The following is a 12,309-nucleotide window of genomic DNA, read 5'->3' on the forward strand; positions in this document are numbered from 1 at the left end:
TTTCGATGGAAGAGAGGGATCTTTGAGTTACCGGAAACGGACGCAATAATCAATTAGCATGGACGAATAGCTTCTCGAATTCGGTATTGTAGGATACGAAGATTTAAGGCTGCCATGCTACAATGTCCGAAAACTCTGTTTGGCCCTTCACGAATTCGACAATATCGACGGTCAGACTGGCTACCATAAATTCCAGGAGCATCATGTTCAATTTCAAGATACCGTGCGTCCATTATTGTAACTCCTCGACACGTTCATTATAAGACGATGGTTATCGGACCTGCAACGTCCCCGTCGATATGAAATTAAATTAAATTAATTATGGTACAGTGAACGGAGCCAGTTCGCCAATAAACGTGACACACGTCGACACTGTAACCCAGCGGACCTCCGAAAATACAACTTTCTCTGGCCACGATCGATCTCGTGCAATCCCACGGAGCGAATTGCAGCGGGCAACCGATTCGGAGAGGGCCAGGAGGAAAATTGGCCAGTGAAACGCGCGGACCGTAAATCTGAAAGGGCCACACGTCTCTAACCACGGATTCTAAGTCGAGCGGATCTGATCCGCGTCGAAAGAGCCGATAATCATACGTTCATCCGGAAGTCGTAGTCGCCGAACGGTTAAAGGGTAACCTGGTCGAATGATTAAGTGGCTTACACAATCTCGCTAAACGGGGCCCCGCAGTCGACTCCCGTAAATCAACCGAACGCTGGAGAAAATATAAGGGAACCAGCGAAGTCTGATCGTATATACCAACACGTGGACGCGGATACGCTCGCGCGTGTCCGTGTACACAGGCCTTCTTCTTTGTGGAAACGTTTCGTAATGACAAATCGATCGCTTTGTAAGAGAAGGCCGGGTGCTTACCATCGGGGTTTACGACCCTGGCCACCGTGTCGTCGATTTTTAATCGTAAATTTCGGCTCGGGCCACACACGCTAGACCACACGCGTCGCCTCGTTGCCCCGCGTGCACTGGCGAGAAATTACATTTTTATACGCGTAATCATCGCTGGTTCCCGACCGCCCCGAACATCCGTACGAAAAAAAGGAGGGGGGGAGACTACGAGGAGGAACGTATTACCTGGACAGCTCCCGTTTATTGGACGTTGATAGCCGGTGCTACCGCGTCCGGACACGTTGTCCGAGCCAGCGTCAGCGACCGATACACCGAGTTTTTACGATAACGAACGAAATTGGCGCACGTGTGCGCTCGTTAGCGCGGATAACAAGCTACACCTTTGCAATCAACTGTTCCTTGGCGGCGGGAACCAAGCTGCCTCCGAAAGGACCGTGCCAAGAGTAATTATAAGCCGGTGAGAATATTCCCTGACGACGACAAGGCACGCCGAATCGAATGTCTAACGAGTGTGCTTGACCCTCGGTTGAACCGGCGGAATATTGCATCGCGAAGGTCGCTGGGACGAGGAGGGCTCCTCGATGGCCGCGTTTTATTGTGAACAAGCGTTTACGATTAATTCGAAACGATTTCGGTAGCCAGGAATTCGTGTGCGCGGTGTTCGCGTTCCTTTTGATCCTCGATGTTAATTGTTTTAGTGGTACGATAGGGAGGAGGAGCGAGAGGAATGCCACGTCAATGCGAGCTACCTGAGACGCTGCTGCGTACGATGATTTTTCCTGGTATTCGCGAGCGTTCGTTACCGCGGAGTTTTACTATTTTGGAGTTGAAAAGTTGGATAAAACAATTGAGAATAGTTTGAAACGCTCGAATAGAGGAGAGCGTAACTATTCGAAACACGACCTCGTAGTGCTCCGTCCTCGTAGTCACCTACAATAAAACGAAAGGGGGTCAAATAGTTAACGACGATGGTGGAGGAGCGACAAGAATTTCCCCAGTCGGAGCACGACGTTGGGACGAACTTTCCATCGATCCTCGGAACCGAATCGCGCCGCCCACGCACGTATCGCGCGCGAAATAATAGGCACCGACGCGACGGCTTCAATTCCCATTTCAATTTCTAACGAGCGGCAGGCGAGAGAGGATCGGAGTGATATCTCCCGAGAGAGGTGTGAACCCGCCGCTTTCACGGTGTGTCGGCACCCTGAAGGCCACGGAAATGAAGAATCCACCAAGATTCTCACGTCTGGTTGACCTTCGACCCGTCGAACCGTCGCGTGGGCCGTCACTCGTTAAAGTTAATACGGGCTCGCGACAGAGTACGTATAGAGGCGTTCGTGCGCCATCATCCCTCTTTCTCCTCGCGACGCTTCGTTCCTCGTCCATCTTCGTTTTCCATCCCAATGAAACGCTGATCCACCATCCTCGTTCCTTTATTCATCATTCCTTTTTCTACCTCGAGAACGACACTATCTTTCCTACCTTCCATCTCCCCTTTCTCCGTCTCGCCACCTCGATTCTTTTTGCTCCTACGCGTCAGCGACCAGAATTATTTCTCGTTCCTCGATTCCGTATGGATCGAACTCGCACGGCACGTTCGAGACCTCTCCCTCGAGCATCGAACGGTGGTCGCGCGAAATTATCGCGACCTCCTGACAAATGCACCTTCCACGGAGAACCACTCTTTCCGTGTACGCTCGTTTCCGAACCGCTGTTGGTTATCGATCACAGCGTCCACGCGATAGCATAGTAGAGATTCGTTAACGTTACTAGTACGAACGTTCGCGAAATCTGATTGCAAATTCAGATTACGCGTAACAGAATCAAAGCTCGTTTGACACGGATCGGAAATTAATAGGCGGAGGAGCAAGGCTGCGAGCATGTCGCGAAAGTGTCGGATATCGTGCCGCGTATCAGCCCGTCCTACACCGAGAGGATTGTTTCTGCGTCGTGACTCGACACGGAGCCCGTTGTCACGGCTGTCATTTTGAGGAAGGAGAATATTAAATTAGTGCCGGCTGCATCGGCGACGATGACTGCGTACATAAGCCTGTACGTCTGTTTTCTAAATAGTTGTGCAACCAGTGTGAACGGTCGTCTCGCGCGCGTTTTACATTCGGTGTCGTTGGCGTAGCTGGGATGGGTTACGTTCACGTCTGTCGTTTCGAACAGCCTCCGATGTCAATGTAATTTGTAACGTGTCGAAGAAACATTTCAGTACGGTTTCCAACGAAGCGTCGAGCATCGACGGCTGAGTTGATGGAAGTTCCGTTGATCATCGAATCGAGTAAATATAATACTCGATCGATCCGAAAAATATCGCAAATTATTTAAGTATCGAAAAAAAGGAAAAAGGAACTCTCGAGCTTTCAAAGCATCGACGAGATATAGAATACCCTGGACTAACTTTGAAACGAGATGCAATCGAGCGTGCTCCGAGTTGATCCAGGCTACCGAACCAAGCATTCCACCCGAGAAGACTTCGATATTCGGATTAAAATGAAACTGCAATCCCCAATAAACTCTTATTCTTTCTGACCCTGCTCAAATAAAACGGAATCGATTTCTCGCGAATATTCAGTCCACGAAACTTTCCTCCAACCCCCATGCTGTCCAAATCAATTTTCCGCCAAATTACACCGCGCTAATTATTCTTCAGTTCCCATAAAAATTAAATAAAACTGGCAAAATAAATATTTACGATCCACCACCGCCTTCGAATATCAGCAAGAGGGTAGGTCCGCTTGAAAAATCGATAGTCACCCAGAACTTGACCTACGCTACCGAACAAAACCTTGAATCTAAATCATCGTAACGAGGCTCGTCGATGTTTAGAGGATCGCGGTCGTGGATTCGAGTAATTACCAACGACACTGCACGACAACCCCCGAACGCGTAGTTAGTATTAATTAACAGGGTCATAAGATTAATACCCGTTCCCTTCGAACCGGCGGTTACACCGATAAATGGGAGTACGATCCAGCAGCTAAAGTGACGGAAAGGGAAAGATAATTAAACGCGGCAGTCGGTAGCTACGAAGCGGCCGCTGCGGCGGAGGAGCGGTGCGTCTAGCGTGGCAATTAAAAGCGAACGACTCGTGTTTATTTTCAGCTCGGTCTAATTAGAAGGGCGCCCGGGAATGAACGGAACGACTCATTGCCGTATACCGGAACAAGGCTGACTCACATGCCGCCGCGTCGCGTCGTTCCGATTTACGAGCGCCTTCGCGCGGTTTCTTTTCTCATCCCCGAGTAGCCTGGCGAACTGACGTCACGCGGTGGCGTCATCCTCGTCATCGCGCCGCCCGGTTCCCACACTCGATGACCTTACTAACCCTGCGCCGTCGAACGGGAAAGCCCTCTGGGTCCAGGATCGCGGCGACCAACGAAGTCGAGGGAGCTGGCTGGCGAGCGCAGCTTTTTATCGCCGCTTGCTCGTCCGATAAAAATGTTTCAACGAAACTGGCTACATTAGTTTCTTCTTTCCTCTCGAGGCGAACATTGTAGATTCGCCTCGAGATTATTAAATGCCGCTAGAATTTTCGAGTTCGATCAATCTGCTTCTCGAATAAATCCACGAGCGAGCCGAAAATTCCGCGGCTAATGCCGCAGCTGAAACGCGGTCGAAAGCCAGAGGACGACAGCCATAAAAATACCCAAGCCGCAACACCGTGTCGTTCCCAGGATTCCACGTTTATCGCTCACCCGTCCGTCATCCCGCGGTCCAGCTAAAAACGCCCAACGTCCGCTGGCATCCGCGCCGGTTCGCAACGGAGGCGCAGATAAACGCAATTAAAAACGAATACCATCGCGGCGCTGAGAGAGGTCCGGCAAAAATCGCTGCGGATCGTACGGTCTAATACGCTCGTACGTATAAAGCGAGGCGGACGGGGCGTTCGCGGCTGAAGAATTTCAGGCATCGCAATTACGGGAACACGCGAGAGCCACCCTTACGAAGACGGCTTTCTCCACCGGCGTTGGCAAGGGAACGCGTCGCGCGGGCAACGCGGCCCGCCGGTTATAAATATCAATTATACACTTGGTAATTCCCTGTATTAACATAATTCGCGGGCGGGAAAAGAGAATTTATGCCGACCACCCAGTAGCGAACGCCCTTCGCGGCCCATTCAGTCGCGCACGGAGGTGGACGTCGTCCACGGAGGCGTGCGATCGGCTATACACTGTGTCCTGCGGCCGTAGATGAACAAATTTTCGCCCGATTCCGCATGAGAGAGCCAAGTAACACGGAAGCCGAGTGTATTCAATTCGCGTTTCAGCGAAATTTTCGTTCTCCGGCGAAATTACTTGAATAATTCAGAAGCTTCCGCGGAATGAAACTCCATTATTGAAAATACGATTCAATATTTAAGGTGTTTCCTTACTAAGGACGTAATTTTAAAGCTATTTTCCTTAAAAACAACGCGTTGAATTATCCATAATTTTTTTGCTCTTCAGTTTCGCTTTATTTCGACGTGCAAAATCATTTTTTCAGTTTTTCAGCGTTAAAAAAAGGTCGAACACCCGGTACGGAAAGAAAATGTAAGGAGAGGAGAAGAACGGAGAGTAATAGAAGAGAAATAAAGTGGATAAATTGCGATCGTTAAAAATGCTTAAATAGGAAGATTACACGATTTAAAAGATGCAAATTGCGGTGTCACCGCGTGTGTACCGTCCGATGTATGACCCGTCACCGGGCACCGGCCGTAATCTGCATAATCGTTTCGTCAGGCCACAGTTGATTGTAGGTGGTGGATGCGCCGAAAGGAACAGGTGGCGAAAAGATCGATTTCTCGCAACGCTGGCTACTGGGCCGATCATTACGATCCTCAGATACCGTATCGTAAGAGGGTTCTGTTGCAAGCGTTGATGCAATCAACGCGCAATTTAATATATTCAAAATGAGAATGAACCTAATTTTCATATCATATTTCCACTTAATTATAGGCACATATATTTCAATCAGCGAAATTGTGGTAACTTATGGAGCAAATGCAGCGCACTGAGAATTGCGAGTGATAAATCGATCGTAATCTCCTCTTCGAGTAGAAATGAAAAAAAGTAAAAGGGTGAAAAGAGAAGAAGCGTGCACTGGTTCGTTCAGCCGGTGCAATTTTTCAGGTTTATATACCGCAGCCAGTGTTTTAATGCTATAGGTTTCCTCGACTTTATCACAGCTGTATCCGGGGCGATTGTACAGGATTAACCGCATTTTTTGTACGGTCGCACCGGTCGAAATCAATTTGCGATAATCATTTAATGACGCGCGCTGCCTCGTTCCGATTAATTTATGGCAATGCACGCGGTCAATCGATTTTCTTTCGCGGTTTTATGTTATTACCGCTCCATACGCTCTACTTGTGTTTATAAAAATGTAAATTCGATCGAATATGCAATCTGGGTTTATACCACAGTCGTTATACACGCGAGATCCGAATAATGCACTCAATGCATCGAACGTATTCAGTATCCTTCGTGTATTTTATATGTATAATTACAGAAGTCTTCAAATATTTAATGTATTGCGCATAATATTTCTAATATACTAATCACTTAACGCACTATAAATGCGTTGAAGTCGTCTAATTGAATCGAACCAGAAAATCGATTATACCATTTACGCCCTTTGCGACTAAACCATTCCATGAAAATCAACACCATTTGCATTTTCCGTAAGAAACGCAAGTGTCTCAGGTGTAAGACCTTGCGTCATTCATCATTCAAGACCCTTCGATCAATCATCCATCCTGGTTCCTCTTTTTTACGCCAAGAACCGACAAAAAAGTACCCGTTTTCCAACGACTTTCGCAACGTATCAACATTCCAGTTTCCTCTTCCAGGCAATTAGCATCTCGAGGGAGCAGTCTAGGCGGCCACTCCTTGCGCCAATATTTACACGGCAGAATAAACAACCCCCGGAAAAGGGGGAATCACTTCGATCGCTTTTTTTTTCTCGACACTGTGCCAGGCCGCGACCCTTACCCCCGAATTACCATATTATTCCTATTAGACAGCTCGCTACCCACAATTAACGCGGACGTATCACGAAATTAACGAACCGAAACCACAAAGGATACCATCATCGTCAAGACAGAGGAGGGTAGAGGGTGAGGAGTACCTCGAAAACCATCGAAAGTGTTTTCTCCCCAGCTCTCCCCTCTTTGTATCCCTCCCCGTTTCGAGATTCTTCTTCCCTCGAGCCTACGTTGGAAACCTGTTCCCCTCGAAACGGGGTGAGAATTAGGGGACGCGCGCTACACAAGAGCGGTACCAAAGAAGTGAAAAAAAAAAGAGGATAGATCGAGTAATCCCCGTGTGTCGTCCCGAGGGGCTCGACGAAACCTCCGTGGACTTCTTACGAAGAAGTTTTTTGCTCTGACCCAGTCGCGGAACGAGAAGGCTTCCGCTAATTAATGCGCCGCGGAGCACGGCGTTCGGTACCGGCGTAAATAATTGGAATTATGTGAAAAAGACTGTCGCAAGGCTGCACGGGGTGCAACGGAGACGCGGACGAAATATTACGCGGAGAAAGGGTCGAGATGGAAAAAGGAACACGCGATACCAGAGGGGAAATAAAAAGACGCGTTGTCGTCACGTGGCCGATGTAATTGACGATCGCGCGCGAAACTCGCCGGCGTAATTGAATTCACCGGCTTCGGGCCTTTTTTCTCGCCGCCCAACGTGATCAGTCTGGAGACCGTTGGATGAGGTTCGAAAGGAACACGGTTAATAAAACAGCTGTATACGTGACGCATACGCAAATAATGCTGCTGGTTGGCTGATTAATTAACGACTATGTAGATCGATGCGTCATTTGTTGAACCGCGTTTCAGTGGTAACCAACAGAAGAAATATATACTTAAAATCTACGTGTCACGAAAACAAATAATTTTTGTCGTAGTTAATACCATTACTGGTCTTAAATAAACCCTTCAACGTTACGAAATTACGCACAATTATACGCAATGCGAAGCTACGAATTAATTTGTTGAAGAATTTGCATGTCGATACGAATTTCTCGTCTTGCGTCATCATAAAATGACCGGAGAGAGTAAAAGGCAAGTGACTCACCGATAGATGCAGGGGATGAGTGGTCGGTTCAAGGAACGTTCTCAGGGATGTTGCTGATGCTGCGGGGGAGTCATCCAAGACGCCATCAAGCATTACGTGGAACCAGTGGAGTCGTGAAAAAAGTCTCACTTCTGATAGATCTGTGAAAGAAACGAAAGATATTCTTTGTCGTTACAATTATTAAGTAGTCAAAGAAATATTCAAAGATTAAATAATATTATTGCGATTGTATTTATCCACTACTATCCACGAGTAGAAAAATAAATGCCCAGAAAGTTACTACCTCGAGAGGACGCTGTATTTTCGCACTTTTCGATCGTTCGAACCACGCGAGCACAGTTTTCACACGCGAGGAGCGATGAAAGAAAAGACGCGTTTCAATTTTCAATCAGCGAAAGGTTTCGTTATCAGAACCGTTCCCCGCCAGTCCGTTCGCGCGGAACTCTTGCAACACGTTCTCTGAAAACTGTTTCCACCCACCCACGAGCAGCGTGGCGTGCATTCGCGGCGGTTCAATTTGGCTCGCCGATACGGTTTCACCGCGCCTCTAATCGCGCTACCACCAGAGTCCCCCTTTTATTTTCTCGCCGGTTGCGTCGACGCCGGCCGTTAGCATAATCGATCAATTTCCATTCGTGGCCCGGGCAACGGCAATCGGACACACCTGTAACGCGCCGTTCGAGCCACGGGTGTAACTCTCACGCGGGTCGCGCCGCGTGCGTTTCCACGCCGAGATAAATTCTCCGGTTCCGGCATACTGTAAAGCGGCGCAATAAAATTTACATAACCGCGCCGTCGATTAGATACGTCCACGACATATGCCGGCACCACCCCGCCTCCGCCGTGGACGCCACCTTCCGCGGGGTGAGACCACGCGTCAGCGTCTCCCAACCGTTCGCGTTCTCCTCTTCTTTCGAGAACTTTGCTCCCAATTTCTTAAAAGACATTTTCACATTCTTCTTGCACCTATTCTTTTTTAACTACGCAGATTTTTAGAGACGAAGGTGAGAGTAATACTAATGTTTCTTTTAGATCTACGACGAAGGCGATAGTGTTCCACGTGAGAGTCTTTCGCTCGTTGGCAATCTTTTATCGAAGCTAAAGAGACGCGAGAAAGTTGGGAGACACTGTATTAGAAGACGACGTGTCGTAGAAGGAGCCCAGCTCCGTTTTTGGTCGACGGTACGCGGACCTGGGCCGTGTGAAACGCGTGTAATATTCCCGGGTGTCCTGCGATATTGCTCTTTGACGACCGCCTCGTAGAACGCGAGGCTCGTGTACTTCGTATTTACGAGAAAGAATCGTTTCCGCGATACGCTCCCGGCAAATCGGTGGATCGTGGAAAGAATGCGCGAGCGGCGAAGTTGCCTTAGAATCGTGGTGGTTGCGGGCAGCGTCCGCGTTACGGGAACGATCACGTTCGAAACGTGTGCAACGCCGTTTCGCGGTTATTCGCATCGGCGTGGATATTACTTCATTGATATTTCATAGGGTACGCGGGTATCGCGATCGTATCGCGAATAAACTAGCGTTTCCAGCTGAAATTGGAAATAATTTCGGGATAATCGTTGCGTGCGGCGTAAAAGCAAGTGGTAACGTTAGTGAAAGCAACGCCGTTGCTGATTTTCTTCCTCTCGGTTCTTAATAGAGGATATGTGCAATAACACCGCGATTTAGGGGTCTCTGCGTACGTAACAGTACTATCGGATACGTATCGAACTCCTCTGGCTGCCTGCAATCCAATCTCGCGTTCGATTTCCTAAGGAATCGCTCCAGTTGGTACCGCAAAATGTCATACAAACATCCCAACCGCTTTCACATCAAACAGGGCCGCCATTCGACGGTTCAATTTACGGCTACGTTTGTTTCACCGATTATACGAGTCGGTACAATCCCGTGGTGCGTCGCTAGTCGTCGCGGTGGTGGTTTTCTGCGGGGTTCTCCCTTTCAGATAAATTTAAATCCCGCGTCGCTAGGTCTCTCCCACGAATTAAAAAGCAGCTTCCCCGGGGCTCGGCTGGAAATCCTCGTCGCGGCTAGACGGTCTTTCAGTCCTGACTGAATAAAATTATTATGATAAGACCTCGATTAATTTCAGCCGGTGGAACTCCGGTAGTCGCGGAGCGGTGCGTAAGCCAAGCCTTCCGTTGAATAGGCTTTCAGAGAGCCGAGGGACACTATAGACGTCCTCCCTTTCCGTCTTGCTCTCGCAACACCCCTAGCGAACCAACTCCACTCTCTCTCTCCCTCTTTCTCTTTCTCCTTCTCTTTCCCTCTGTCGAGTTTACTAAAAAGAAACGCGAGAGATCCTTGAATCGTGAGCCAGGGACTCACCGAGACGGAGGCGCAGAATCGACGGTCATTAATATTGTCGGATTAAACGGCCGCGCGCATTAATCCGGCAAACGAAGACGAAATCCTATTTCACGTCTGTGCGTCGCGCGACCCCGGTGGGGGCCCTTCTTGTTTCGGAATGTCAGTTTCATTAGAGCGGCTCGTGATCGAGAAAACGATCAAAACGAGAGACGCGGCAGCCGGTGAAGAGAGGAAGGGTCGCATGGCGGAGAGATAGAGGGAGGGTGGATGAATGCCAGCCAGGGTTCTATCAAAGGGTTTAATTATTTTTGAACAATCGTTAATCATTCGTTCCTTCTGCTCGGTTCGTTCACGTCGACGAGGACCCGTTCTATTGTTTGCACGGGAGGAAGACGCGAGTTTCGAACATCGTTCGTGTTCTCGTAAGGGATGCTTTGCGCGTAAACGTGACAACGATTTCGATGAGATGCGTTTTTGAAGTACGTAGAAAAGTCTCAGGTACCAATTTTATAAACGCGAGCCACTGGCGAATAATTAAACGCGTCCCAAGGTGGGTCAAGCGGTGCCTTTCGGCGAGGCACTTTCGTTTTTCTACCTGGGGTACCCCGCTGGCGACGACGCTCGTTGCCGCTCCTCATCCGAGTGGTAAAATTAATTCCGTAAACACTTTATTGTTCGCTGTCGTTTTATAGCAGGAGAACGTGCGAATTACTTTTACTGCTGGGTACCCATCGACCGTGTCGGCGAACAACGACGAACGGGGACCGCGTGTCGCGCGACCGACCGCGTTTCTTATTGCACGATCTTTCCACGACGCTCTCTCCCTTTGCGCGCCTCCCGTTACTTTGCTCCGCGATTTCTCGCTTTCATTTTCCCGTGCACGAGAGCATCGATCACTCCGGGTGTATACGTTTCGTTGAAGAGACACTGAAGTCTAGAATAAGCCATTTGCAACCCCTTTACCAAACGCGAACGTCGTTATTCAAAATATACCATACGAACGTCTCGACGTGTAGATAGTCGTAGTATAGTATGAAATTCGCGAAATTCGTTTCAGTTTCTACATTACGTGTTCACGTTCCTCCAATGATAGATTTCGAGGAACGAAGAGCCTGAGAGTCATGTACGGACACTTTTTCGAAATGTTTCTCAATTTTGCCAGTTCAGAGGAAGTCATCCAATTAATCATCGTGATATATTTTTACTAAGCTGCCCGTGGGAGTTCCTAATGACGATGTTGCGTAGCTCGGTTCGCGTTCCCATGAGGAGATCGGTGCGATCGTGATTACGTATGGAAATGTAAGCTAGGAGGTACACCGCGTACGTCATAGAAAGAAGCCCACACTTTCTACACACGCTTCTAAACGTGAACTCGTTCCACACACGACTAGTGTTAGTCTGCGAATACGTACGCAATATTTTTAGCTCATGAAAATGGCTGACGTAAGTCTATCAGTATTTACGAGCATGGTCTAACAAGATATGCTGCGAGATGAATATCGATGGGACAACTTGTACAGGAGAAGTGATATCGAAAAAAACAGTTCCGCTCCAATTGAGAATATCCAAGGATCCGCGTGGTCGACTTGAGAAAAAGTTCGTCCCTTACGGGAGAAGAAATTAGCGGTTCGTCAGGGACAAGGCTCGTACGAAACAACCATCTAGAATTTAATTCGCCGCGTTTCTTCGACTGCGAACTCGATAGCATCGCCGGTGCATGTTCGTCTGAAATGCACGAGCCGCGTCGATTACACCGCGTGGGCGCAAATTACAAGCGAAGATACACGCGCTATCCGCTGAAAGGACGTCGATTCCTGCCGACAGTGTTGCAATCCTCCCTCTCTCACGTTCACTCCTTCTGAAATGTATTTTTACCTCCACCGCGGATAGTTCCACGGACGCGCAGCTGGTCGCGATCGAAACGTTTCGAGCCGTGACATTTCGATTTCTATCCGATGGAAAAGGCTTTCTAACGGGAGGGAAAATAAATGTTCCTGCGAGGAGGCGATCTTTGTTAATTGAACGTCGCCTGGCCTGGCGTCGTTTGTCGAGGGAAGAAAAGGT

Source organism: Xylocopa sonorina, chromosome 1 (assembly GCF_050948175.1).
Source record: "Xylocopa sonorina isolate GNS202 chromosome 1, iyXylSono1_principal, whole genome shotgun sequence".
NCBI classification, from domain to species: domain Eukaryota; kingdom Metazoa; phylum Arthropoda; class Insecta; order Hymenoptera; family Apidae; genus Xylocopa; species Xylocopa sonorina.